Raw genomic sequence first — 27,215 nt, 5'->3', positions numbered from 1 at the left:
GGTGTATTTTTGGTTTTATGCCCCAAATCAGGCAGACTCCTGAGTGCTGACTGAGGACACAGAACAAGTTACACAACGTTCCCAGGGAGCTGTGCAGGCAATCCTGGAATAACAGGGAATGCTCTTCCTCCTCCTCACCTTCACTCTCAGTGCCAGGGCCACGGCTCCCAGCCCAGAGAGGCAGAGGAACACACAGGGTCACGCTCTGCAGCTCCACTCACACATCTCAGACCACAAACACACCCTGTGTGACAGAAAATCCACAATTATCCTCCTAATCTGCCCTGATGAGGACACTCATCTTCATCTGAGGGGATCCAGAGAGGGCTCCCGAGGACCTTCCTTGGGACACAGGGAGAACTCTGAGGCTGCAGGAACGCAGGGCTACCTCCAACCAACCATTCCTTTAAAGTCAATCATAGGGAAAATGAGGAGTTTAACTAAAAGTGATTGCTTTTATATTTAAACCAGTTCAACATAAAGCCAAAGAGACAGAAGAAAATCATTTGTCTCTTCAACACAAAGTCACTGCCAGGAAAATGAAGATCTGGAAAAGGTCAGAAAAATTCTTGGCAACACAAACAGGCGGAAACACTGATGTACAAGGAGGATACAACACATTTCCATCACAAACTGTCCTCCTCAGAGGTATTTGCTGCAAGAGAATCACAGCTTTTGAGGCCAAAATTAAGTGTCACAGCCAGCCAATGCATCCCCAGACCTCCTGCTCACAGAATCCTCAGTTCTGTAACACTCAGTGCAAGAAGCAACAGGAACATTCAAGCTCAAGCCATCTTACAAGTTTATTACCAACAAATAATTAAGAACAGCAGCTAAAACCAGCATCTATTGAAAGACAAACCTGAAGTCTTTGATAGCTCCAAACCTCATACAGACTCTCTCAAAAAGGATCAGCAGTGCAGCCCCTGTTTTAGCAGAACCAATTCTTCCTGCACACCCAGCCCTGCTCTGATCCTGAACACAAAAAAAATTACCTGCAGTTCCACTGACACATCAGTAATCTTGGTGGCTCTCACATCTTTTGCTAAAGAACATTTCTTCAGACCTCATTTCCCTTTCACTTGACCAAAATAGAAAGATTAAGGTAAGCCATTTACAGCTCAGAAAACGAAAACTTATTACGTGTTATTTTTAACCGGCTACACTGAACCGAAAAGCATTTCCAGAAATGATGCCACGGCTTTCAGCAGCAACATTTATGCCTCCCACAGCTAAAGTCTGGGCATTTTCTCCCTCCCTTATATTAATGTGTTTATCCAAGCATAATTCCATTAGCATTATGTAACACAGACAATCTTCTTAGGCATTTTGTCATTGTCTCAGCCAAACGCAGCCCCTGCACACACGACCCCTGACTGGGGAGCTGTGATCTCACAGCCTGTGCTGACACACAGGAACTGCCTCTGATGCAGAGCTGAACTGACACCTTCATCTGCTCACCAGCCCTGCCTGCATCCTCAGCCAAAGCCTCTCACAACACCACAGGCACTGGCTGGGCATCTTCTGCCTTCACACACTCACAGTGAATTATTGTAACACTTGGGAGTCTTCCTCTAAGAAAATAAGAAATTAAAAAATATATTTCATGTTTATCAACCGTCTACCCCTCCTGCACACCGAACACAGCAAATACTATTTGCAGTTGTGTCTGTAATTTGACATTAATTCCTTAATCTTCTTAAGGCAAGGCAAGCTTGTAGATCATTATGAGGTTATTTAGAAGAGCACATCTCAAGTGTTACAGGAAATGTACATTTTATTAAGAACACAAGTTAACTCAAGTTTTGTGTTTTGTCATTCACACACCTGACAAATGCATCAATGTCCCCTGGAGAGCAATGAGAAGACAGCCCATGAACCATCAGTGCTGTGTAATCCTCTTTGGGGTGGCACAGTGTGTGCTAACGAGATTGGGTGCCTTTCCCAGGGGCTCAGCAGGACCGTGCCCTTTGCTGACACAATTCCAGCAAGAATTCCAGCAAGAATTGCAGCAATAATTCCAGGCCTGGCCAGAGCAGCAGCTCCCATTTGTGTCCTGCCCCATCTGTGCAGCTCCCACTGCTGTTCCCTCCTGTGCCAGGAGCACAGGCTGCTCCAAAACCCCACCTCTGGCACTCTCTGCAGTGCCAAACCCCATGGAGAGCCAACAGGGCCTCCACGAGGCCTTTACAAGATATTGGTAATAAATAAAATCACTAAAACCCCAAAGCAGCACAGGCAGTAACTGCTCTGCACCCAGCACACGCCATCCTCATCATCCTCCTCCTCCTCCTTCTGTACAAAGCTCCTCAGCCACACCAATGCTGAAATCCAAGTTCCAAGCCAAGGGTTTAGTTAAGCCAATAAAGATGAGCTTAAAAACAGCTTTTAAAAAATTACCTGGGCAGGGTGAGCTCCTGAAGTAAGTGCTGAGACTCACAGTGCTGCCCTGGTGAGAGGAGGAGACCCAGAGGGAAGGAGGGAGGATGAGTGAGGAGAGCCAAGCTGGGCAAGGACCCCGAGAGAACTCCCTGGCTGGCACGAGACAAGATGGATAAAATCCAATCTCTATGCAACACTCTAAAGCTGTGATGCTACTTTCCTGAAGCTGAAGTTTTTTAAGCAATTTTGAATTGTTTCCAGAGCAAGATTTGCTCTGATGCAAATTCAAATATTTCACTTGTTCATATGATGGCTCCTAAAGCTGATTTTGTGAAAAACAGGATGTGAAAGAGCAGCTACAGCTACCAGCAAAGTATTTCTTGCTAGTTTTACAATCACAAGGCATTTTGTAATTAAATTGCTAATGCTGCAGAACCTAGTTGTGGTCAAATCTACATCTAATTACATTCATCAATTACCCTGTAATTGCATTTTGCTATTTTTAATTCCTAAGACTTTGCTGGGTATATTTGACAAACTGATATTCCCTGGTTTTGGCTCCTGGGATGGGGTGGATAAAAATGCCAGACGACAGAAGAGGCTGAATGGTTTGAAATATCCTTATGTTCTCAAATTCAGGCTTATCTGGAACACAGAGGATGATCTGCAGTGTCCAGTGGGACAGAACGAGTGCTCACAGTGCACACAAGCTGAAAAGGGATTCAAACATTACCCTGCCACATTCTGGTTTCTAAGTACTTCAGAATGCAGAAGTGAGCTCCTGAAACTGGCTTTTTCTGCCTCTGAAAAGCTTGTACCCGAGTGATTATTGTAATTTTCAGGAGAGATAATCTTCAAAAAAACAAGGGAAATCTCATTCTGAAATTTTATTTGCACTGTGAGTTCACCTAGTGGAAAGAGTAACATTTCAGTACCTTTCCCTCCAAAACACCAGTGGAAGGAACACAGTTGAGGAATACTTTGCTTCAGGGTTTTGCCTGAAGGTTCAAGACCCAAAGCATTATAAAAACAAAATATGAGCTGAGTAGGAAACATTTTTTGTTGTCAGGGAAAGCTGGTACCCAAAAGCGAACAGGCAGCCAGGCATTGATCATCAACCTCCTCTCCACAGCCCATAATTAAACACACAACTTTTATTTTCAATATCAAGACACAGCTAAGTGTGTGAAACAAGGAGCTAAAACTTTGCCAGACATTCCCACAATGACATAACGAAAGAAGAGGGTTTCTCTCTCTGGGAAGGGTTTTGTTTCTAAAAATAAAGATGCAGATTATCCCAACACGAGTTCTCTGCTATTCCCCCCCAAGAGCCATCAGCACTGGGGTATTGCACCACTGCAAACCCATAACCCATGGCACAATCAGCACGGGTAAGCTCCAAATAAAAAAATAAAGAGGTGATTTTAGTGAATGAGCAGAGTTCTGAATCACAAGCAGATGAAATCCCTGCCCTTTGCCTGAGCCCATTCCCAAGGATGCATCATCCTCCAGCCTCCACCACACTGCAAAGCTGCCTTGGGGCTCTCCAGGAGCATCTGATTTCAAGTAAAGAGTGTGATCTTCTTCAGGAGCAGCAATATCTTCTTCTGATCTTCTTCAGGAGCTGCAATATCTTCTTCTGATCTTCTTCAGGAGCAGCAATATCTTCTTCTGATCTTCTTCAGGAGCAGCAATATCTTCTTCTGATCTTCTTCAGGAGCAGCAATATCTTCTTCTGATCTTCTTCAGGAGCAGCAATATCTTCTTCTCAGCCACTGCACACTTGGGCTGCTCTGTAGTGGCTCCTGAACCACTCCTGGAATCCTTCAGAAATTATTCCCTAAGCAGAGAGCCCCGAGTTTACAAGGGAACAAAGTTTCCAGGGATATTTATACAAACTTCCTTCCCAAAGAGTCACGATTCCTGTTGAGACAGTGAATTACTCTGGCCACACTTCACCCACAGAAATTCTGCTTTCCGTGATGAGCCAGCAGTAATTGTAACTGAGAAAAACTAATCCCACTTTAAGAACTACTTTTAATGAATTTCAGCTCTGTGTGCCAATTCTGGTTAAGAACCCAATAACTTTGGTGTTGCAGCTGATTAGGATCCAACCAAGCTGGATTTGCTGCCATTTACATTTCTCAGAATGTCCTAATAAGATCAAGTGTGATCCAATACCAGCAAATACAAGATTTTGATTTATTTTTTTTTTCCACCAGACACCACAAAAGAAATCTGAGTTATTACCCAAGGTAGCAAACAAGTCAGTACGCCTTCAGCTGTGGTTAGAACCGAAACTGTCAGGCCTCACTTAGCACGTACAGCTCTGCCTTTGCATATTTCTGTGTTTGTCTCACAGCTTATTAAGTTTTGCAAACAAAAGCAGTTGTGCTCTTGCCAACAGATTATCGCGTTTTATTATCACGGATCGTTCTAAACATCAATGTACCTACAGGAATAAGAGACTTGAAGTGCAAGTGTCTCTGGGCAATTGCAGGGGGGTTTTCTTTGTATCAGCAGCAGGCACACAGGAGGGTTTGGAATTGCAGGATGGTGTTTTCATCTGCCATGACAGCTGAGGCTGTGTAGATACCAAACACGCTGTAAATGCAGCAAGCGTTCCTTTTAATAAACTGCCACGGAAAAAGTATGAAAAAAATGATTCAAGCTGAGGACATATTGATGGGTACAAAATCCTGGAGGCATTATGCAGCTCACACAGGCTCATGGATCAGTATTATTGCAGCAAGCAGAGCCCGTCAAAGCCAATTACCCCGGGGAGAGGGGCCGGGGCTCCCGCAGCTGCCGGAGCCAGGAGGGGCGGCAGCGGCGGAGCTGTCACAGCCAATTACTGCCAATGTTTTATTTATGGCAGGATACACCTGATCAGCGAACAATAAAGCCATTTTATCAAGGGTGATTACCAAAACAGAATGCAAAATGGCAACAAGAGGCAGGGAGGTTTGGGCAGGGCGCTCGCCGCGTGGGCTGGGGACACTGGGGGACACTGGGGGACACTGGGGGACAGACACTGGGGGACAGACACTGGGGGACAGACACTGGGGGACACTGGGGGACAGACACTGGGGGATACTGGGGGACACTGGGGGACAGACACTGGGGGACAGACACTGGGGGACAGACACTGGGGGATACTGGGGACACTGGGGGATACTGGGGACACTGGGGGACACTGGGGACAGACACTGGGGGGATAGACACTGAGGGACACTGGGGGGACACTGGGGGACAGACACTGGGGACAGACACTGGGGGACAGACACTGGGGGACAGACACTGGGGGACACTGGGGGATACTGGGGACACTGGGGGATACTGGGGACACTGGGGGACACTGGGGACAGACACTGGGGGGACACTGGGGGACAGACACTGGGGACAGACACTGGGGGACAGACACTGGGGACAGACACTGGGGGACAGACACTGAGGGACACTGGGGGGACACTGGGGGACAGACACTGGGGACAGACACTGGGGACAGACACTGGGGTGCCCCAGCCCTGTCCCCAGTCCCTGCCCAGAACAGGGACATCACCTACACTGCATTCCAGGAATTAAATCTGGGATGGAAGGAAACCAGCCTGGGGAGAGGGGGGAGCAGAAAAAGCTGACACAATTTGGAGATAAGCTCACAGAACATCTTTTCTGTGCAACTCCAGCCTTTATTTCAATTGCCCAACTCAACTGACAGAAGAAAAAGGTTATCTCAGGAAAAATGTAGAATTTTTAACATTCTCCAAGGCTTGAGAACTTGCTTTGTACTTATCTGTCTTCATCTTACAATATACTACCTGCATTTTGAAGTTAAACAGATTTAAGTGGACTCAACATCAGATCCCAAAGAAAATATTGATTTTCTTCCCCACAGATATATAAACTGTGTCTAGTTTTATTCACAGCAATTTCCATTACTTTCAGGAAAAGGGCACTGTACAGAGCTGCTCTGAATGAACAGATCAGCCCTTATCAGGTGAATATGCAGTGGGGAAAAGTCCCTTTAAGCAGCACTGACCTCCCAGGAGAAGCTGTATCAGCCACCGAGCTGGAAGTTGGCACTTACAGATAATTCCCTTCCATTATTTTGCTGCCTTAAGTTCCAACCAGCAACATTTCCTGTCCCCCCTGCTGGAAGATGCATCATGACCCCATTCCCAAAGCCACCACCGAGAGATGTGCAGGAGATTTGGTGATTTCCACTCCCCACTGCTCTGGAAATGTGATTTCCACTCACCTCTCAAACAGCCGACAAGCCCACGTGGGCTGCACAATTTTTTTTCCCCAAGTATGGCCTTTTCAAGTACCAGAACTAAACTGAATGGTACTGGCAGTATTTTGTAAACTTGAAAAATTTATGGAGAAACAACAAAAAGAAATTGAAAAAGGCCAAAGATCCAGGAACTGAAAACCCCAAGACTACATATACCACTTTAAAAGGCATCCAGACAGGCAAGACACAGAGAATTGGGTTTGGCCTTCCCTGGGAGTGGACTGCAAAGAGTGCAAATAATGGGCATTTCAGCCCTGAAATCAGAGGATGAAAGGAATGGCTGTTGGGTGCCAAGCTGAGCACTGGATACTCGGATTCTCCCCTCCCTTCCACATATCATATATGCAATATTCTTCAAAGGCTCGTTTTGTTCACAAGGCAGACACTGTGCAAGTACAGCTGCAGAAGAAGGTGGCATTTTAGCACAAAAATACACTCCCCGTGTAGAGTTTTGTGTGCACTTTGATACATTTTTTAAAATAATCTGTCCTGTAGGTATTCAAAGGAGCTACACAGGTATCTGCCAATAAATTTCATCTTTATTCTTTTCTCTCCAAATGCACGCCTTTGAATTTAATCTAACTGTGCCACCATCACCCAGCGTATTTATGTGTGTGATGCTGCAAACATTTAATCAAGGCAATATTACCCACTGGAGTGCCTGAGCTCCCCAAGCCCCCTAGAGAATGCATTTGGTTTCAATTTTAATACCTGACAGGGACACCCCACCCCTTAGAAAAAATAAAATCAGGAATCTAGCAGATCTAACAGAATATTTCACAATGGAGTTGCACAGTGTATGCACTCAATCGCTCCATTTCCCAGAAGATTCATTACAGTTACATTAGAAAGTCAAATCAGGCAATTCTGCAGTCTGGTGAAAGCTAGCATATGAAAGCAGGTTAATACAAAAGAATTTCATTTTAAATAGAGGACATTTAGGACTTTTAAAAGCAACATTATGATAAAAATTTCAGGGTGTTTATTCTGGCTTCAGAGCACGCTTTTCAAGTCTTGTTTCAATGATGGAGCTGATTTTCTAAGGAGGGAGGGAGGGGATGCTGGATCTCCAAGGTTTGCCATCTTAATTACCCTGTGCTCAGAGTCAGGACAGATCCTTCCCCCCTGAGCAGCCAGGGCAGGGCTGAGCCCAGCAAAAACAGCGAGTGCATCCCTCCCCAGCTGCAGAGGCTGAGAGCTCCTCGCTCCCCAGTCCCAGGGGGCTGCATCCCAGACAGAGGTGTCATTAACTCCAAGATCCGAGGCATTTGAAGTTTCCTGCTTACCTCACAACACAGGTATTATATCTAATTATTACAGTTTAGAACCCTGCCTCCACCTCAGCCAGAAAAATGCAAACAGTGAATGTAATTACTCACTAAACTAATAATGTAAGACCTGATTGACAGGCTGGAAGAAAAAAATCGGTTCAAAGCAGTTTTAACTTGAGTATAAGCTCAGCTGAATGAAGACAAGCAATTTCAGAGCAATTCTTTACTACAGGCAAGACACCTCCAAACACACAAGGCACACACAGCAGCAACATCAAACCCCCAGAACAGAGGGGTTGTCACAGCACCAGCTTTGGCAGCATTAATGACAAACTTCATGCACCCCTGCCTATGTTTAATTTAATACAAAACCAAATACAGTCAAAACATCTGCTGCATTATTGACGGTTACCATGAGAAATGAGATTTGACATTTCACAGGAACTCATTAGACAGTCTACTTACACCCCACATTTCAAGTGTTTCTGATTTTACATCTCTTTGGAAAACACACACGCTGTGGACACTGAACTGGTATTTTTATTTTTGACCCTGCTGTTTTAAAGGAATCCACTTGCACAGCTAATTACTGAGGGTGGAAGCAGCACAGATCACATTATTGTTTTACCCTCTGCTACCCCAAATGCTCCTGAAATGCAGGAGAATGTTTGTGCTGTCCTGTTTGAAGGGATGCAGGATGGGGATCCTGAAGTGACCCCTCTGGAGCCCTGCAGCCTTTCCCACGTCTGCAGGAGATAATGCAGCAACAAACGCACTGCAGCCCAAGCAAGAACTGTCTCCCTTTAATTTCTCACATCTTGACTCCAGAGCTGCACAAAAAGTTATTAAAATTAATGCAAACTATCATAACTCTGTCTTTTTATTACTGGTAATATTCCTCCTAAAATATTAGTCTCCTTGGCTGAACCAGCATGTCTTTTTGAAAATTGTCTTTGAAGATCAGAAACTCCTTAGCATAAAAAGTGAAACATGCAATCATGTTAATTTGACAAGGTAAAAGGGGGAGGAAAAAAAAATCACTTCAGCTTAGTATTTCTGAAACTCAGGCTATTCTTTCATTTAAAATTAAAAAAAAAAAAGGATTTTTCTTTCCTGGTTCCCACTCCAGTAACAGAAGTGAGGATGTAACAAAGGCTTTTGGCCCTCCAAGTGTTTTAAAAACAAAACAAGTAAGTTTCAAACTTGGCAAATGGCCAAAGTAAACATCTCCCATCTTAACATGAACTTGCTAAGTTTGAATAAATTGCTGAAGCTCAAACAACCCTGGCAATCCAGTGAGTGCTCATCTCTCCTTGTTTGCATAATCAGCACTACAGCTATATATATATACACATATATATTTATATACACACATATATATATACAGAGACATATATATATATACACACACACATATACACACACACACACATATATATATATATATGTAAGGAAGAGGCAAAGAGCTTCAGCCACATGTGTTGTATAAACAAGAAATTCCAGCTGGAATTTCTGACTCTTCCTTCCGAAGTTAAAGAGAGCTGCATGCCCGGCCAAAACACCACATTATCCATTTATTTTATCAAAAACAAACACAGAGCATCCCCACGTTCCCAGGTTTTGTATCAAAAACCCCACAACCCAAGAATTTCACGAGCTGGCAGAAGCATCACAGGTTTCCAGTATCCAAGTGCAGCTTATGGTAACACTTTGTGCATGTGAATGTTGTGTTCTCAAATCATTTGCTCCTCTCATCTGCTGTGCAGCAGGAAACGCTCAGAACAGCCCATTCCTCACTGCTCCCATGTACCACAGCGTTCCTGTGAGTAATCCCTGTTACCATCCCCGTTCCCAAATATTTATGGACACCTCTGCAGTCAGTAATGGGCTCCTGATTGCAGAACAGCATGTTCAGAGCTGATCAGCACCCTGAGAATCACACACTCCTCACAGCCATCCTGGGGGAGAAGCTAAATGCCAACATTCAGGGATGACAGGGATGCTGCCAAATGGTCTCTGCTTCTCTGAGGTTCTAATTGCAGAGGTATTCCCAGGGAAACCAGGGGTTCTGCCTCTCTACACAGGCTCAGCTCTGCTGAGGACACACATGCAGCTTTTCCAGGCACACAAATCCACCCACACGAGTGTAAACACACAGCCCCACTCTGGGGAAGCTGTGACTGCTGCCTCTGACACCCAGCCCCGACAAAACACCATTTCCAGGAGTGCACAGTAACCTCCTTTTCATAATTGCTCACTCCATTTTTAAAAGCATGTTCCTCTCCCTTACAGTTACAGAATGATTTCAAAAGCATGAACCCATTAGACATTTGCCTCAGTCTGCCCTCAACAATAGCCTGGAGAGATAAAACTCTCATTTGTTTCCACAGAGGCCCTATTGATTCTGCTGTCACAGAATATGACTATTCTCTCCTCACGCTGCTTTTCAGAACAGAGCATTCTGCCGTGGAGCTGCACTTTTATTGCCTTGCCTGGCTCCCAGAGCAGCTCTGGAGCAGTGGATTCTCACAGCACCACCCTTCTCCATCCCAGCAGAGCTTTCAGCAGGCGAGGCACAGATAAATCCACACACCCCAACACACAGCAGAGTTAATGCTGTGGGGAACACCCAAACTCCCTGCACCCACTGCTCCAGCAGGAACATCCAGGAGCCAGGTGGAGAGGAACCACCTGCCCTACAGGAATCACCCACAGCATCACCCCAGTCTCGTGGTTCTTCACAAAAACAAGGGCAGAAGGTTTATTCCTGGCACTGCTGTAAATGTGAGAGGCTCCCATGATCCTGGGCTGTCACTGCAAAGCTGCCATGTTTTATTAGGACCAGGGAATATCGACTGCCTCCCGTCCCTGGAACGTCAATGATGTGATCCTGCAACTGAAGTCAGGCACAATTTCCATTTCCAGGGTAGAAAAAAGCAAGACAATGCAATGTACAGAAATTGAAAAAAGAATAAATTTAGCTTGCTGATATTTGGGTCAGTATGGGCCAGTCCTGCAACATCTGCCACCGACTTCATTTCCACCACAACGAGGACTAAATAAAGACATAAGGATTTAGCACACCAAGTATTTTACAGAGCTTACAGTAGGACCTAGAAACATTTCCAGTGATCCTGATCCAACTCCAGTTATAATGCTGCAGCCACCTTTAGCTCACTAAAACAATTCTATTAACTATGGGGAAATTTCAGCTTCTGTGGTAGCAGGGAAAGGCCCTTCAGTGAATCTGTGTCAGAAACACAAGTCAGCTTGCAGATGTTGAGAAGTTTGGTGATGGACTAAGCTAAGTCCAAGGGCTACAGGGAGCCAGAGGCCACCAGGGACACAGTGAAAACTGCCCCTGCCAGGCAGCTCCTTGTCCAGCTGAACTCTGTGTTCCCACTCCTAGCAGAATATTCCAACAGATATTATAAATCTCCTCTTAACCTCCTCACTTCCCTAATCCCTGGCAGTACAGGAACTTTTCCCCAGCATCCTGAACAGTTTCAGGGGGATGGAACTCACACTTGAGAGCTAACAGACAGTTCAAACAAGCATCAGATGTTTTCATACCAGCCCGTGTAATCCCTGGGTTCCTCACATCTGCCTTTCATTTGTGATACAATCACACATTTATTTTCCATTTTATAGTTTAATTTCATATACTGTTTAATTGATCTGGGGTCTGATCTTGCTGCAGCCAAGGGACATCATGCTCCTCCCTACCCATATTAACGTGGAGCTTACAGAGTTCTGCAGTTCTGCTCACCAACAGATCCATGTATTTATAGAAGAGAATTGCTCACACATTCTTCCCCCTAAACTACAAACATAAACCCTTAATACTTCACAAAAATCTAGTGGGAAAAGCTACAGAAACTTGATGAGCTCTTCTATAAACACTTAAAAACAACGGCAAAAGCTTGAAGTGTACTGGGAGGTGAGGGGGCAGAAAGAGGTATCAATATTTAATCCACTGCTAAAAGTGCAGCATCAAAGCTGCACCAGGGTGGCATAACATTGCAGCTGGTTCCATTTTCGTGTTCTTACATTAAGAAACCAGCTTTTCCTTTTGCATTATGTATTAAATAGTACATATTTTAGAATCTCAGAAAATCATCTCTAAGCCTTGCTAAGCCTTTATAATTGAAAAAGTTGCATTTAGCGTTTTACCAGCTAGACATGCATGAAATACTAAATTCAAGGACAGAGCTAATGGTGATTTCTCAATAGTCTCCTGTTATCTATAGACCTTCTCAAACTCACTACAACTGCAAAGCAGAGCCATCAGTGTAGTTCACATCCTAACTTAAAGCACACTTGCATTCTTCATGTTCGAGCAAGGCAAGTTCAGGCTTTCTATCCACAGATTCTGTTCCTGAGAAAATTGCCACCATGTGGTGACTGGCCTGTGGTGACTGGACACTGCTCTGAAAATGCTGCCTGGCTGAGGAGCACGGAGAAACCCAGCAGTTGTGTTCCCAAACACAGAGATGCACCTCTCACAAGCCTGGCCAGGGAAATCTGGGTTTTCAGGTTGCTCCAGACAGGAGTTGTGTTTTCCCAGTTCCAAAGAGCAGCCTGGGAATGGTCAGTGCTGTGTGAGCTGATCCCAGCCCTGGCCACGACCCCTGAGCAGTCCCTAAGAGCTGGCAGTGCCAGCACAGGCAGAGCTGCAGGGACACAAATTGCACATATTGTTAACAGAATACATTTCTGGCAACCAAAGAGCAATTAACATCAGAATCCTTCATCATCTCGAGATCTCAGCCCTGGAGAGCTGGGTAGCAGCCTGTGGCAGAGCCAGGGTGATGAGGAGCTGGGGCTGGCACCAGCCTGCTCCTCCCCAGCCACACACACCCAAACAACTCCAAGGCAACTTCTTGGCAAAAGGAAGATGGGAAAATATATATATTTATTTTTTTTAATTTTTTTTTTCACACCACATCCAGAGCAGAACAGTGCAAGACATTCCCACAGCACCCCTGAAGGCACTGCAAACTGGCTTTACCCATTATCACAGTGCACACACACAAACCCACCCCACAGATCATCTTCAGAGGTAACAACTCCCACGTCCACAGTGCATCTGTGCACAATCACACAATGGAAGTTTGCCCTGTTTGTTTTAACTTGCTGTGTCTCAAAGCCACACGAGTGCAGGCTGGAGCTCCCCAGGCTGCCTGGCATGCATTATTGAAGGCCAGCAGATGTTTATTCACACTGTACACCATTGTTGCTGGGCACACAGGCACCCTTCATCCCCCAAACGAGGCCAGGCACTCCCTGCTCCGGGATGGAGGCAGCTCCACAATGAGAGCCATTCAGGCAGGCACAACTCAATAATGAGTTTTGATAAGGGCAGAGACACCCACTGTATTCTTCAGCACTGCCCGACCTATTTCACAGTTCATTCTAAACAGATGTGGATGCATAAAATCATCCTAAGCACTGCATTTAAAGACATTATCTCCCTAAGCACAGGATCCCTCCAACACCTCTCCTATATTGATTAAATGACCAACACAGCAAGGATTTACAAGTCCACTATAATAGAAACCATATCCTCCAGCATCTGCTCATCAGTTCTTTGTGCTCCTTTATCCCCTCCACGCTTTAAGTGGTTTTCCATTTTTTAATAAAATACATTTCTGGTCACACCGTTAAGAACATCACCAGAACGTAAGAGCGCCGAAAACACTGAAAACAATATTCTTCCACTCAATACTTCTAAACAGCCAAATATCACATTAGAAGAACAATAATAAAAAAGACAATCACTCTGAAATACGGCCTGGTTTTGTCAGCTAGTGTAGATTCTAAAAGTCAGATGCTTGCATTTTACTTGTCTGCCATTACTGGCAAATTAAAGCTATGAACAAATGCTGCGTAGGCAACAAATAATTCTACTAACACGCCAACAATCACTTTAATCTCTTCCACTTAACAACTCATGAACCTTTTATGAACATAATCTTCTAGAAGGTAGCTGGTAATACAAGATAATCCCAGTACAAGTTTAATTAAAAATACAAACTACATATAGCTCCATGCTTACCAACTCTTTCAGGCTGAAGGAGCAGGAGTGGCTATTATTAATAGCTCCATTAATCTGGCAAACTGAAGTGCACAGGAACATGCTAGAGAAGCATTCAACAGACCATTTCCCACTGCAAAAAGAGCCCTCACAAATTCTAACTTGCCTTAGCACAGCATCTAAAACCCCCCCGTTGTAAACAGCTGAACTAAAGCTTGCTTGCAGAGTTATGGATCCTACTTTTATAAAGAAAATCCAGTACAGGATTATTTATTGTTACAGGCTACAATGGAATTAATCGGAAACTAAAAATAAAAAAAGCCATTTTCCTTTAGGAAACATAGAATTTGAGTCACTTGGCTGTCAGATGGAAGTCAACATAGATTTCATTTGACTGCCAAGAACCTTATTTGACTGGACATAAAAGACATTTGCTATTTTTAAACATACCTCATGTAATCATTTAACCAGAGCCCTGTAATTCAGACCAGGGAGCTCTTTCCACATTCAAAAGCTGATCAGAGCACGGGTCTTTACAGTTCTGTTTAAGAGTTGGCTTTTTTCCAATAAATACAACTTGCACTCCCAAGCTCCCCTAATAATCATCTGCACAGCTCTTTCCCCTTCTCCTAAACCCAGTCAGGGATATTTTCAACTGCCTGAGAGCCTCCAGAAAGCTTTTCCTGCTGCCTCTGACCACAGCCAGTGCCTCATACGTGTGGCAAGCAACAAGCAGTCCAGGCAGGCCAGCCCTGGCCACTCGATGGCCACTCAGTGCTCACGGGAGCATCCAGCTCCTCACTGCTCTGAGAATAATGAAATCCAAAATTGCACACAAGTGGCACCCACCTGTGTCCCAAACCTGAATCACCTTCTCACCTCAACCTCCAGCTGAGAAACTGAGCTTTACAGTTTCTCAGAGTCACAGAAGGAATTCTCTCTAACACAGATGAGCAAATCCATCTCTGAGGAACTCTCCTGGCACACACACGATGAAGTGATGGGTAGGTGAGCTGTCACATTCTTCTGGAGAAGCACATTCCCTAAACCCATAAGTTTCCCACATTTTTCCCCCTTTTTCCTTTTGGATGAGACTGTGCCATGGTGAAAGGCACTCTAAGGGCTCTTTTTCACACCAAGAAAATAGCAAGAAATCCCATGCTGGAGAACAAAAAGTGCACAAGCAAGCAGAATTAAACCTTGTGATCTAACACAGATTCCTTTAAACGTGTTTTAGCTCTGACACTTCACTGAGAACTAAAGGCATATTTTTGCCTCCTACAAGAAAGAATCAAATTTTAGACACAGCTGAATGAGTTACCACTACAGAGAAATGTGGGTTTCCTCAAGCTCGGCAGCATCAAAAAAGCCAGACTATACAAAGGCTTTGTCCTTTCAGGAACACACTCCACTAATTGTAGCAGACAAATGCAATTCCCGTGGATTTCCAGCTCCTGCAGGGATCCAGGAGGGTGCTGTGGCTCAGAGGAAGGACTTGTACATGTGGAAGGCAACCCCTTCAGATGCTGCTCTCTAACAGCATTTAGCAGCTCCCTCCTCTTAAATGATTTGATGCATTTCAGTACCCAGGGCTACCCCCAAATGTCAGATTCCCAGGGCACCTTTCATCTCCAAGCAGTTTCTCTAATGTCAAAGCTTCCAACTCAGGCAGTGCTCAGTCCCCAGAGCACTCAAGGTTTGTTTTGATACCAGTGGCTTAAAAAAAAATACACAAACTCAAAAAAAAAACCCAAAAAAAAAAACCCAAAAATTGCACTGTGCTACAGAGACAACACTGGCAGCCCTCCCTGACAGCCAATTTATCTGCAGTCCAAATTCAGGGCTAATCAAGTCACCAGAGCAAGCACATCAGGCACGTGCCACGCTCGGCAGCTCCTCCTGACAAACACTTAACATCTGCAGCCTTCTGAAACACCAGCCATTTCTCCACAGCTGCAGAAGTCAAACTGTGCTCTGGATGAGTGGCCCCTCAAGTCCCATTTCTGCACAGGAACTGATGACCTGAGAACTGTGAACATCAAGGAACTAAGCAGGCAGCAATCGCCGAGGGAGGGATGCTTAAGGATGCTCCCCAAACAGGTTCTGCCCACACAAAAATCAAAATTTCAAGTACTTTTTGAGGCATTTGCCTGAGCACTGAAGACACTGCTGCTGCCAAGAGGTACTTTCAAGGTACCTTTCAAGTCTGGTGTCTTTCTGTATCAACATAATGTGGAAAATGAAGGCAGTGGACCTCAAAAAAAAACCCAGCTAGAGGGGGAAAACATAAGTCACATTCAAGAAATGAGGCAAACTCGTGCACGTGCCTAAGTACACTCAGAATTGAAGGAAACTCTCCTGCCTCAGCCACGCTCCTTGATAATTGTTTGGATTTTATTTTAGTGTTTAAAGAATATTTTGGTTTTACTTGTGACACCAGCTCACTACAGCCACCACTTCTTCTCTAATCACAGCCCAGACAGAAAGGCCACAGCAGCTCCAAAACACATCCAGGCACACAGAGAATAGACCTGGATGGACTTCAAACAGCAACTTTAGATCTCAGAGGGATCGGTGTTTCCTGCACTGCAAGTATTAATCTCTTCTGCCTAATTTTCCTCCCCGGAGCCCGCCCTTCCTCTCCCCAGGGAAGAGAGAACACGGATTTGATTCTTCATACACCCACTGGACCACAGACTGATTTAAAAAACCTTATTTAAATGAGGTGCAAATTATGTTTCTACTGAACTGGATTCTACAGAACGTATTTTATTCAAACCAAACACGTACATAGGAAATACCCCCCTGGCTTTCCTCAGCTTCCAGTGGGGTGACTCCACCTCTTTCCATCCTGGAAGGCTCATTCACCATCCAGAACTTCACCTCTGTGCACCTGAAAGGGAAATCCCAACTCCAAGCAGCTTCAGGAGGAAGAGAGAAGGTTCCTCAGGGTATTTCCAGGATGGATTGGGAAGTGCTTCTGGCAGGAGCCCATCAGGAGCAGGAGGGACACCAAGGGCAGGACTCAGCACCAGGAACACTCACAGCTCTCCTGCCTCATCTTTCTGCTCCACTGAAAACACAAATACATAAACCAAGGGCAAGACTGCTCCTACAAAGCTTATTTTAAAGGCAAACTCGATCCAGGACAAGGATTACAGCATAAAAGAGTTCTGAAAACAACGGAAAATGGCAAACCAGAAATTTCCTCTAAAACTTTTAAGGAAAAAAGAAATTAACATAGCTCAAATTTGGCATCTAACAAAAGAGGCATTAAAAAAAAACAAGAAGAATAATTTCCATTCAATACCAAGGAATTAGATATTCTCCACAGCTGCTGGTATGGCAAGATCCTGAACTGCTTTGCTACGGATGTGTAATACCAAATAGATACATCGGGCCACAAAATAACAAACCCAAAGATACAACACACAGTTGCCATCAGAATTAAGATTTTAAGAAGAGAAAATGCCTTAAAGGCACAGTGAGAATGTGGTGATCTGGAGTACACTGGAACAGCTCAGTGATGTTCTGATGCAAATATACCATTACATATATATATATACTTCTATATATTTATGTTCTTAACACATTAACTGCCTGTTTCACGACCACTGCGAAAAGGAAACGACGTGTTGAACTAAGTTAAACACATTTTTAGATTAGCAGAGTAAACACACACAGCAAATTGGCACTTTCTTATTGCCCAACAGCAATAAAACTCCCTGATAACAAAGTACCCTCACACCTCTTTTGTAAGCAGAAGAACAAAACTGCAATGAGTTACTTGGCTCAAGGTCATGCAATGAGATTTCTGTGTTTTTTCAGTGTCTGGAGCCAAATATTGTGATACCAACATCTGAATTCTCATCAGGAATTAACAGCCTGGAATCTTCCCAGGCTCTCTTGTTGCCTGCTGGTACCCTGAACCCTTTATCAGCTCCAGGAACTAAACACATTACCTAAGCATAAAATCCTTGGGATCCAATACAGGAATCGAGTTCAGTTTCAGAGAGAACAAGAGATTCACTAAGAATCCCTCCCAGCCTTCGCCTCTCTCCAGGAACATCCAAAGTTCACCAGAACGGGCCCGGCAAGGAGAAGTGAGAACGTAACTTCTGGGGACTCCCAAGACTTGACTACACGTCCACAGAAGTAATTACATTCCACATCTTGCTGAACGCCTACTTTGGGACAAAAGCTGTGCAAGGAGTTATTTGATGACTAATTAGCGCAGGGAAGAGCGCGTTAATTGAGGCAGGGCTGCAGAGAGCGGTGACGGAGCCGGAGAACAGGAGCGCAGCAGTTGCGCTGCTCACGCTCCAAAGAGAAGCGCTTACACAATAAAACCCAACAATGAGGGACTGAGGCTATTCAGCATGAAGACAAGCAGGAAATAAGAATCAAATGACTTTTTCCAGCCAGAAGAATGAGCAGATATGCTGTTTACAGGCTGTTTAACAAAGCCAGCCCTGGAAGGTGAGCTGTGACAGGGACTGAGACTCAAAGGAAAAAGAAACATCCTCAAACACTCACATTAATCACCAAAAACCACAACAGGGAGAATCTCAAAGTCTACAGTGGGAAAATGGGCAGAATTATGGAAGAAAACCTAGGCAGAGGTCCCAAATAAACATGTTATAAGTCACATAGGACTGTGTGTGATACAGGAACGTGTCACTGATAAACCCAGAACCTCCCAATGAATCAGGACAATCAAAAAATTCAGATAACCAGACCCTGGGCACCACTGCCGTTTCACCTACTGCCCTCCAACAGCTCAGAACTCCGATGGAGCACTCAAAGAGCCAGGAGTGTTCCAGCAGAGCAGAAGAGAACCTGGATTCTGCCTCAGTTTTCTGATTTCCCTGGATCAAGGTTTCCCTGATCAAGCACAGACAGGAGGGGCAAGCTGGGCATTTGACTCACAGGAATCTCTAAGTGTACAGGTAAATAGATTTGTTGAATCATTGAGTAAAGGTTCTCATCTGAAGGGTTCATGTTGGAAGGCAAGTAACATAATTCAGTGGTTTAAGGAGCAGTCAGAGCCAGGTCTATTAAGTTTCATGAAAATGAATGACCTTAGAGACATAAATTAGATTTCCGGCCTCTCACTCCCAGTTTGTAGAAATGAGGATTAAGTGTTTAAGTCTCCTGCACCGACCTCATTAGAAGATCTTTAACGGAGACATTGCATTTCTTCTCAGCCAGGCTGCACCCCTGGCACAGCTGTACCAGCTACCAAAGGACACAACACCATTGGGAAATTGTGTTTCACCCAAAGCAGGAATCAGCTGCCCTGATGAACCTCAACTTCTTCCTTCATCCAAAGCCCATCTGAAGGTCCCAATTGTCTGACACCACCGTTTTTTACTGGGTCTTTCTTGGGGAAATACAACCCTTAAAGCACCAGAATTCCATGATCTACAGCACTTTCTTCTTTCATATTCATGACACTTTTCATGTAAACATATTCCAGTCCCTTGTGGATGCTGGCATCAGCAGACTACTGCCATATATGCACTTGTTTAAGAAGATTCATAATCCTTAAACACATATATTTAATAGCTTTGATATTTAGCACAAAGCTGCTGATCCCCTAACACCCTATAATGCATAGTTAATTACTAACTGAATTTGCCATTTTCTTTAAACCAGGGAAATAAACTGGTTGCCAAAATAAGTAAACCATCACATTCTGGTTTAATTCTCTATTTCACCACACCAAAACACTCAAGTCTAGATCATCCTGCTTTACATTGCAATGCAGCCACATAATTACTGTAGGTGCTCAGGTTTAAAACATGGTGCAGTCCCAGCAGCTCCCTCCAGACCACTGTGATCTCAGCAGCAACAGAGAAAAGGCTTCTCTGGGTTAATTTTTGTTAAAATTTGAAAGATGTTAGCTGAAAGGAGACCATGTGTCAGTTTATGCAATTCAGGGGTGGTTATGGAACAGGCAGTGCTACAAGTGTGCTGAGCCAAGCTCTGAGTGCAGGGCTGAGATCCCAGGAGTCAGAGGCACTCTGAGTTAAGTGTGCAGAGCCATTTCCTAAAGCACAGACACAAAAGGGCTGCTGGAAGTCACCTGGCCTTCAGGGAAGGGAAACTGGCACCAGGGAAACCTGCATGGCACTGAACACCTGCTGACTTTTGTGGGGAAAATGCTACAAACACACACACACACATTCATACCAATCCAAAAAATAAGCTGGGTTTTCTAAAAGTTTTAACAGCGACTTCTCACTGGTAAGAAATTCTGCTCCTCACTGGTTTTATCCATTTTCAGTACAGCACAAGGATGTCTCCCCTATGTATTTTACCAACAGCTGTAGGAGATGCTGCTCCCAGACCAGCTGACCCTGACAATGCTTCCAAAGAGCTCCCAAAAAAAAGAAGGAGAATCTGCAGGAAGATGGGCCCAGTGCCCAATAACTTGTCTGCTTCCACCCCAAAGCAGTTGGCCACATGAAAAGGACCAACAAAAAGGAGACACTGCTCATCACCCTGACAGAAATATTTATTAGCACTGGATGACACAACTTCCTTTCTCTTTATCCCCTTTCCTCAGAGAAAACAAACTTCCCTAATTCACCTCACTTCCCCCTTCCCCCAATTCCCTCCTTCTCTTATTTCATGCCAGTAACTTGTAGTGCATAATGAATTTCTAACCAGCCTGCCACGACAGTCATCTCAGCAATAACCAACATTCCTGAAAGTTTTGTGCAAGCCAGCAGATGGATAGGAAAAAACTCTCTAATTAATTACATCCCCAGTAAGGCATGGCCAGACAGAAAGCAGCATTTGGGGTTTTGCTTGGCAGCCAGGAGCCCGTAGGCACAGCCATGTTATTGCCCACTCAACTGTTAGGAAGGACAGTGGAAAGAAAAAAGAGGATTTCACAGGGATGGAGGGAGCAAACTTCAGGATTTACAAGCTCCTATCTCCTCAGCAGAAGCACTAAAACAGAACCTTCATTAGTTCTGCTGATCAGGAAAATAAATTTACACTCCAGCCCTCACCGCCTGTACCAGAAAAGATCATGGAACACCCATGACCATAAAAGAGAAATCCTGTTACATATTTGAAACAGGCCAAAATTGACTCTCGGTACCAGGGATTAATAATACCACAGTAACTTTTTTTATTACAGACAAGTAGATTAAATACATAGATTAACTACGACCTCAAAATTAATGAGCACTCATTTTCTTCCACTTATCCTGAATCTTATAACGTGAACTGGCCTCTCATTTGTGTTCTGTAGGAAGAACAAAAGACAACCTACACAGAGAATAGCCCATTTTTCAGTAACTCAATCATCAAAACTTACTTTTTAATCTATCAAATTTATTCGATACCTAAAGTGATCCACATTTTCAGAATTGCATTTCTAACATAATTAAGATGCCAAATGCAAATAGAACCCTTTCTGTCTCGAATCCACAGGAACACCAGCAGCTCCATACAGCACATTCCAAACACACGTTTCTAAGAATTCCACAGGAGGAAAAAAAAGAAAACAAAAAAAAAAAAAAGGTGATCATTACCCCGGCTGGGCACAGAGGGAAAAGTGATGTTTGCATCCTCACTAGTTTCACTTTTCTCTAGGTCAGCATACAACCCTGGGTGCTCAGTGAACTAACAAACATTTGCATTAAAAAACCACCCCGAAGCCGAAGCACACAACACCTATTGAGGCAGGCACAGCCAGGCTAATATTTCGATCTGTTTGTGCTTTTCAGTCCCTTCCAGGCAGCCCTTGCCCCTGTGGGCTGCGAAGGCACAAGGAGCCAGTGCAGCATTCATATCTTGTTTGCTCCTTTGTTCCCCCATCAGCCTCTCTGAAAGGAGCACTTGGGCACAGCCACCAACATTAGCAAAGCCTGTGTAAAACGCTGCTGGCAAAGCCACAGCCAGAGCACAAAGCTGCCTTGTGCATCCTGCTCCCCAGCACCTCTAGCACTCCAAGGAGGGCACGCATTTTCCTCTAGCAGCTTGCTGGAAAAGCCATCCCCAAAGTGCAGCTGATCACACTCACCCTGTGCCACCTCCACAGCAGTAACCTGCAAACTTCATCTTTCTCTTGGGGAAAAAAAAGCACATTAAATAAACAGGTCTCCAATCAATAGGGGGTTTGTTCTGTTATGGTTCAAAGATAGGTTTCACTTTAAAATATTTTAAGCATATTAATTTAAATTGAAGCTCTGAGCTAAAATCAGAGTATGCAGCCCTTTAAGTCAAGCAGGATGATTTGTTTACACCTCATGCAACGGAGACAACTGCAGTATATAGCAAAACCGGAGTGAAAAATAGCCAAACATTAAAAATATTTAGTCTAGGCATGACACCACCTCAAAAAACCCAAATACCAGTTCATTAGAAACCTAAAGTTGGTGGTTTGGGGTTTGTTTGGGTTTTTTAATAGTTAATTCCAACCCCAGCCACCCTTTTTTAATTTATGTCCTTCCTCCCTCATCTCATTTCAGGATCACATAATAACTAATTGTTTTCCAATTGTCATTATTTTTCCAAGTAGAAATGAAGCACAATTCGGGCACTGTGTTCGCACACCAAGAGCAGAGTGCAACCTGGCACTGAGTGAGGCTCAGGGTCCCCCACGCAGCTCCGGATGAAGTCAGAGGTGCCCTGGGGCAGTCCCGGGCTGTGAACAGCCCTGCTTGGGAGGAAAAGGCACAATTCCCCCTCCACTAACACATACTCGCTAAATTCCGTGTGCTCCCAGCACACCTGCGGCCCCTCCCTCCCCCAAAAGTGAAATAAATTCTTTATGGGTGGAACAACCGCTCGGAGGGGCTTCAACAGAAAGATGCATTTTGGAGCTGTGAGAATAAATCTACAGATTGTTATTTTAAAAAGTCAGTTATTAAACCACAACATCAAAATGTCCTTTTTCTCACCTACGCTGCAACCAGTGCTAACAATTACAGGATCACAGACTCTCCTGAGCTGGAAAGGACCCAGGAGGATCAGAGCTCAGCTCCTGACCCTGCAGACACCCCAAAATCCCAGCCTGGGCATCGCTGGGATCTGTGTCCTGGAGCTGCGGCAGCCTCGGGGCTGTGCCCGTTCCCTGGGGAGCCTGGGCAGTGCCAGCACCCTGGGGGGAAAACCTTGCCCTAAAACCCAACCTGACCCTCCCCTGGCACAGCTTCAAAAATCACACACACCACAGCTCTTCAATGCCACCGATGGTGTCACTCTCACCTTTTGCTGTGGCAGCCCTGAACCTGCAGCCACAAGGGCCCAGGAAGGGCTCTGCATGCAAACAACCCCAGCAAGGTAAAACAAACCCCTGGCTGCAGAGAAACCACTGCCTGCTCAGCCTCCAGGAATGCCCAGTGAGGACAGCTCTGTCTCTCCTGGTCCCACTCACCTTTTGTGCCCAGGAAATGCTCTCTGTTTCACACAGGAGCTCTGTCCATGCACAGTTTCCCATCCCAGCCTCTGCACAGAATGAATTCCCACGGCACAGGAGTCCCAGAGCCACAGAGAGGCAGCACAAGCGTTCCAGCAGCCCTCTGAACTCCCACCACAGCAGCCATGCACACAATCACCAATTCCCCGGCCACACCAAAGCTGGGACTGGGAGAAAAACACACAAAAAGTGTCCCCAACCCAGAGGCAACCACCACATTCTATTCAGGTAAGGAAAATGAAGTCATTGACCCTAATTACACACTGAAGTCAGCTAAAGAGTCACAACCAAACCTGAGAAACCTCACGATTAAACTGTGACAGTCACTGTTTCCTGTTTTCCAAAGGATCCAGCACACTGGCAACTTTAGCTGAAGAACCACGTTATTTTTCACTCCCTTCTGCACACTCAGCATCCCCAGGCAGGCAGCTGAGATCTGACCATGCCTCACCAGCCTCACCCCCAAGCCCTTGTGCAGCAGCTGCTCTTTCCCATCCTCAGCACCAGCTCAGCCCTGCGAGGAGGAAGATCTGCACTCGGGGATCCTGGGGCTCCACTCCACACATCCTACAATCCTACAGCCGCTGCTGGAAAAACAAAAGGCCCAAACAATCAGCAGGAAGGGAAACCGTGGATACACTGAAATCAACCTCTGCACTTCCCCTCGCTTTTGTCATCCTGAGGCTTTTATGTGATGTGTCCTCCCCTCGCACACACAGCTCCGGGAGGAGAGGAAGGAAGGAGAGGAAGGAAGGAGAGGAAGGAAAGGAGAGGAAGGAGAGGAAGGAAGGAAGGAGAGGAAGGAAGGAAGGAGAGGAAGGAAGGAAGGAAGGAAGGAAGGAAGGAAGGAAGGAAGGAAGGAAGGAAGGAAGGAAGGAAGGAAGGAAGGAAGGAAGGAAGGAAGGAAGGAAGGAAGGAAGGAAGGAAGGAAGGAAGGAAGGAAGGAAGGAAGGAAGGAAGGAAGGAAGGAAGGAAGGAAGGAAGGAAGGAAGGAAGGAAGGAAGGAAGGAAGGAAGGAAGGAAGGAAGGAAGGAAGGAAGGAAGGAAGGAAGGAAGGAAGGAAGGAAGGAAGGAAGGAAGGAAGGAAGGAAGGAAAGTTGAGGGCTCCATGGAGTGAGTGCACTTCCGAGCCTCACCTCGCGTGCTCCCGCTGCCGGGGCTCGGCGGCAGCAGCACAGCGCACACGCAATGTTTGGGCGCCCTTCAGCCGCTAATTCGCTGTTTTCTTGCTCCGAGGCACCAAAAGGCCGTGCTGGGGAGGCAGGGAAGGGGCAGGACAGGCCCCGGGGCTCTCTGTGCCCCTCTCTCCGTGGAAAAAGGCGCCGTGCGAGAGAGCGGAGTCCCGGAGGCGGCGAGCGCAGAAGAACAATGAGCTCCCAGGCCGGGCATTGTGTGCAGCCACCTCCTGCTCCTGCCTCCAGACCGCGGCCACAAACACCCAAAACCAGCCCAAAATCGCTCCTGGGCCCCGCCAGGAACAGAAAACAACCCCCTCCGACATCTGGGGGGCAAACTGGAGCAGGAAAAGCACAGGAGACGTCTTTACCAGAAGTGCTTTTATTATCATAGAAACGTTTCCACGCCTCTAAACCACCATGGATTTCTCAATTCTAAGGGAGCTGGGTAAAACAGAAAAAAGGGAAAAAAAAAAAAAAAAAGAAAAACCCCAAAATGTTTGCCTGGAAATACCAGAACAGGAACAACAAAAAAATGTACACTGCACGTTATTCAAAAATTTGACATGTGCCTTTCACAAGCAACTTCTTTTGAAACAGTGTTCTTTTTTATCTGGTTAAAGCCCACATTTCAGAACAGGGACACTACCTGAATTGTCACTTCAGATCTGTTCCGAGAAAGCATTTTTACTGAATTCTAACAGGATGAACTAGTGCATGAGGCTCCTCAATTCAGCTGCACTGGTGCACAAACAAAATAACACCTTTGATTTCAATAATTGGCCAATGTAAGGCAGGAGTAAACAGCCATCAGACAGCAGCCTGCTGACTGCATAAAAACCTTCTGAGCTCCTCATCATCTCCAAGAATGCTGCTGCTTCGAGGAAAAACTCAGCACAAGAACTCAGCAAACCAAAATAACTGCAAGCAGCCTGTAAAAATAAATCTAAGGGCAGAGACACCTCAACAATGAATCATATTGTTTTCTTCCCAACAATTTCATGAGCAGTCAGTTTCAGCAATGAAGCCTCCAATGTTGTCTACCTCCTACTACTTTCCTGATTCTGGGCATCTTCTTTTCACACTTCAGAAAGAGAAATGGGAACAAAACAAAACAAAACAAACGAAAGGAAAAAAAAAAAAAAAAAAAAAAAAAAGAAGGGAGAGAAAACCCCACCCCTTTCTATGCCACTGAAAATGTTATGATTAAATCAATTTGCATAAAATCTTCATTTCAGGATTCCATACCTACACACATGAAAGCAAGCGTGCCTTTTAAACAGCTAAGTCGTTCTCCCGTTTGCGTGCATTTAAATCGTATATAAGTCATACACCCCCTTTATTTGGATGGCTAACAAGTTAAGCCCTTTCCCGAGCACATTATTCCTACGGAGCATCAGGCAGACACGACAGACGAGCAGCAAAACCAAGAAATAAATAAAGAAACGCGGATCAAACAAACAAATAACCGCCGAGCGCAGACACACAGACAGAGCCCAGCCCCGGCAGGCTGAACTCGGTGTCCCCGCGGGAGCATCCCCGCAGCCCCGGCGGAGCGAGCGAGCTCCTTCCCCCCCTCCTTCCTTCCCTCCTTCCTTCCCTCCCTCCCTCCCCGCGCTCCCCGGGGCGGCCGCGGCCTCTCCCCGGCCCCGCCGCCCACCCACCTCGGCGGCTCTACAGCATCCGCGGCGCTCCGGGGCGCTGCCGGGACAAAGCGGCGGCGGCGGCGGCGCGGGGGGAGCGAGCGGCGGGGACCCCGCGCGGTGCCTCAGCAGCGGCAGCCCAGGGGCATCTTCCCGGGGAACAAGGAGGGGACGGAGGAGGAGGAGGAGGAGGAGGAGGAGGAGGAGGAGGAGGAGGAGGAGGAGGAGGAGCGGCCGGTCCCGCGCTGCCCCCGCCCGCCCCTGCCCTCGCGCACGCACGCACCGCGGGCGCCCAGCAACGCCGCCGGCCGCGCGCCCCGCCAGTATCGCCGCCCGCCATTGGCTGCCGCGCCGCGCCGCGTGACCCGCCGGCCAATGGCAGCGCGGGATGGAGGGGATTTAAACGCGAGGGGAGGCGGGGGCGGCGCCGCGCACAAAGGCGGCCGTGAGGGAGGGGCGGCTCGGCCCCGGCAGCGCTTCCCTCTGCCCCATCCCTTTCTTCCCTTCCTTCCCTTCTTTCCCTTCCTTCCTCCATTTCTTCCCCGGGTTCTGCGGGTCGGTTTCATGATCGCTGTCCCCAGCGCCACGGGCGTTGTTTCGAGGTGCCTTTGTCCCCCTGCTGCTCCCAGCCCAGCCCGTGCCTGCCCCGGCATCGGCCATGGAGTCACGGCACCGGGGAGGTTACAAACCACAACGTCGGGGAGGTTAGAAAAGACCTCCGGGAGCACCGAGCCCGACTCCAGACCCACACCCACCTTGTTCCCAGCCCAGAGCACCGAGTGCCGCGTCCCGGCCTTCCCCGGACCCCTCCGGCCATGGGGGCTCCAAACCCGCCTGGGCAGCCCCTGCCGAGCCCTGAGCACCCCTAATGTGCAGAAACTCTTCCCGAATTGCCAGAGGTCCCCACAGACCTCCCAGAGGTCCCCTCAGACCTCCCAGAGGTCCCCTCAGACCTCCCAGAGGTCCCCACAGAC

The 27,215-nt window shown here is 46.2% G+C and overlaps 1 protein-coding gene across 1 annotated transcript in view; it reads right to left on the bottom strand.

Moving 5' to 3' along the window:
- The window catches only part of RERE (arginine-glutamic acid dipeptide repeats), a 183,329-nt gene extending 156,938 nt beyond the window's left edge, over nucleotides 1-26,391 (bottom strand). Inside the window, exon 1 of the mRNA XM_058854960.1 lies at nucleotides 26,263-26,391. The gene's annotated coding sequence lies outside the window, so the exon portion shown is untranslated. The remainder of the gene's footprint in view (nucleotides 1-26,262) is intronic.
- Between the last annotated feature and the right edge of the window lie 824 nt (nucleotides 26,392-27,215).

The sequence above is a fragment of the Poecile atricapillus genome, chromosome 22 (assembly GCF_030490865.1).
Source record: "Poecile atricapillus isolate bPoeAtr1 chromosome 22, bPoeAtr1.hap1, whole genome shotgun sequence".
In the NCBI taxonomy this organism is placed as follows: domain Eukaryota; kingdom Metazoa; phylum Chordata; class Aves; order Passeriformes; family Paridae; genus Poecile; species Poecile atricapillus.
Note: the sequence above shows the minus strand (reverse complement) of the source record. Positions and strands in the feature narration are given on the sequence as shown.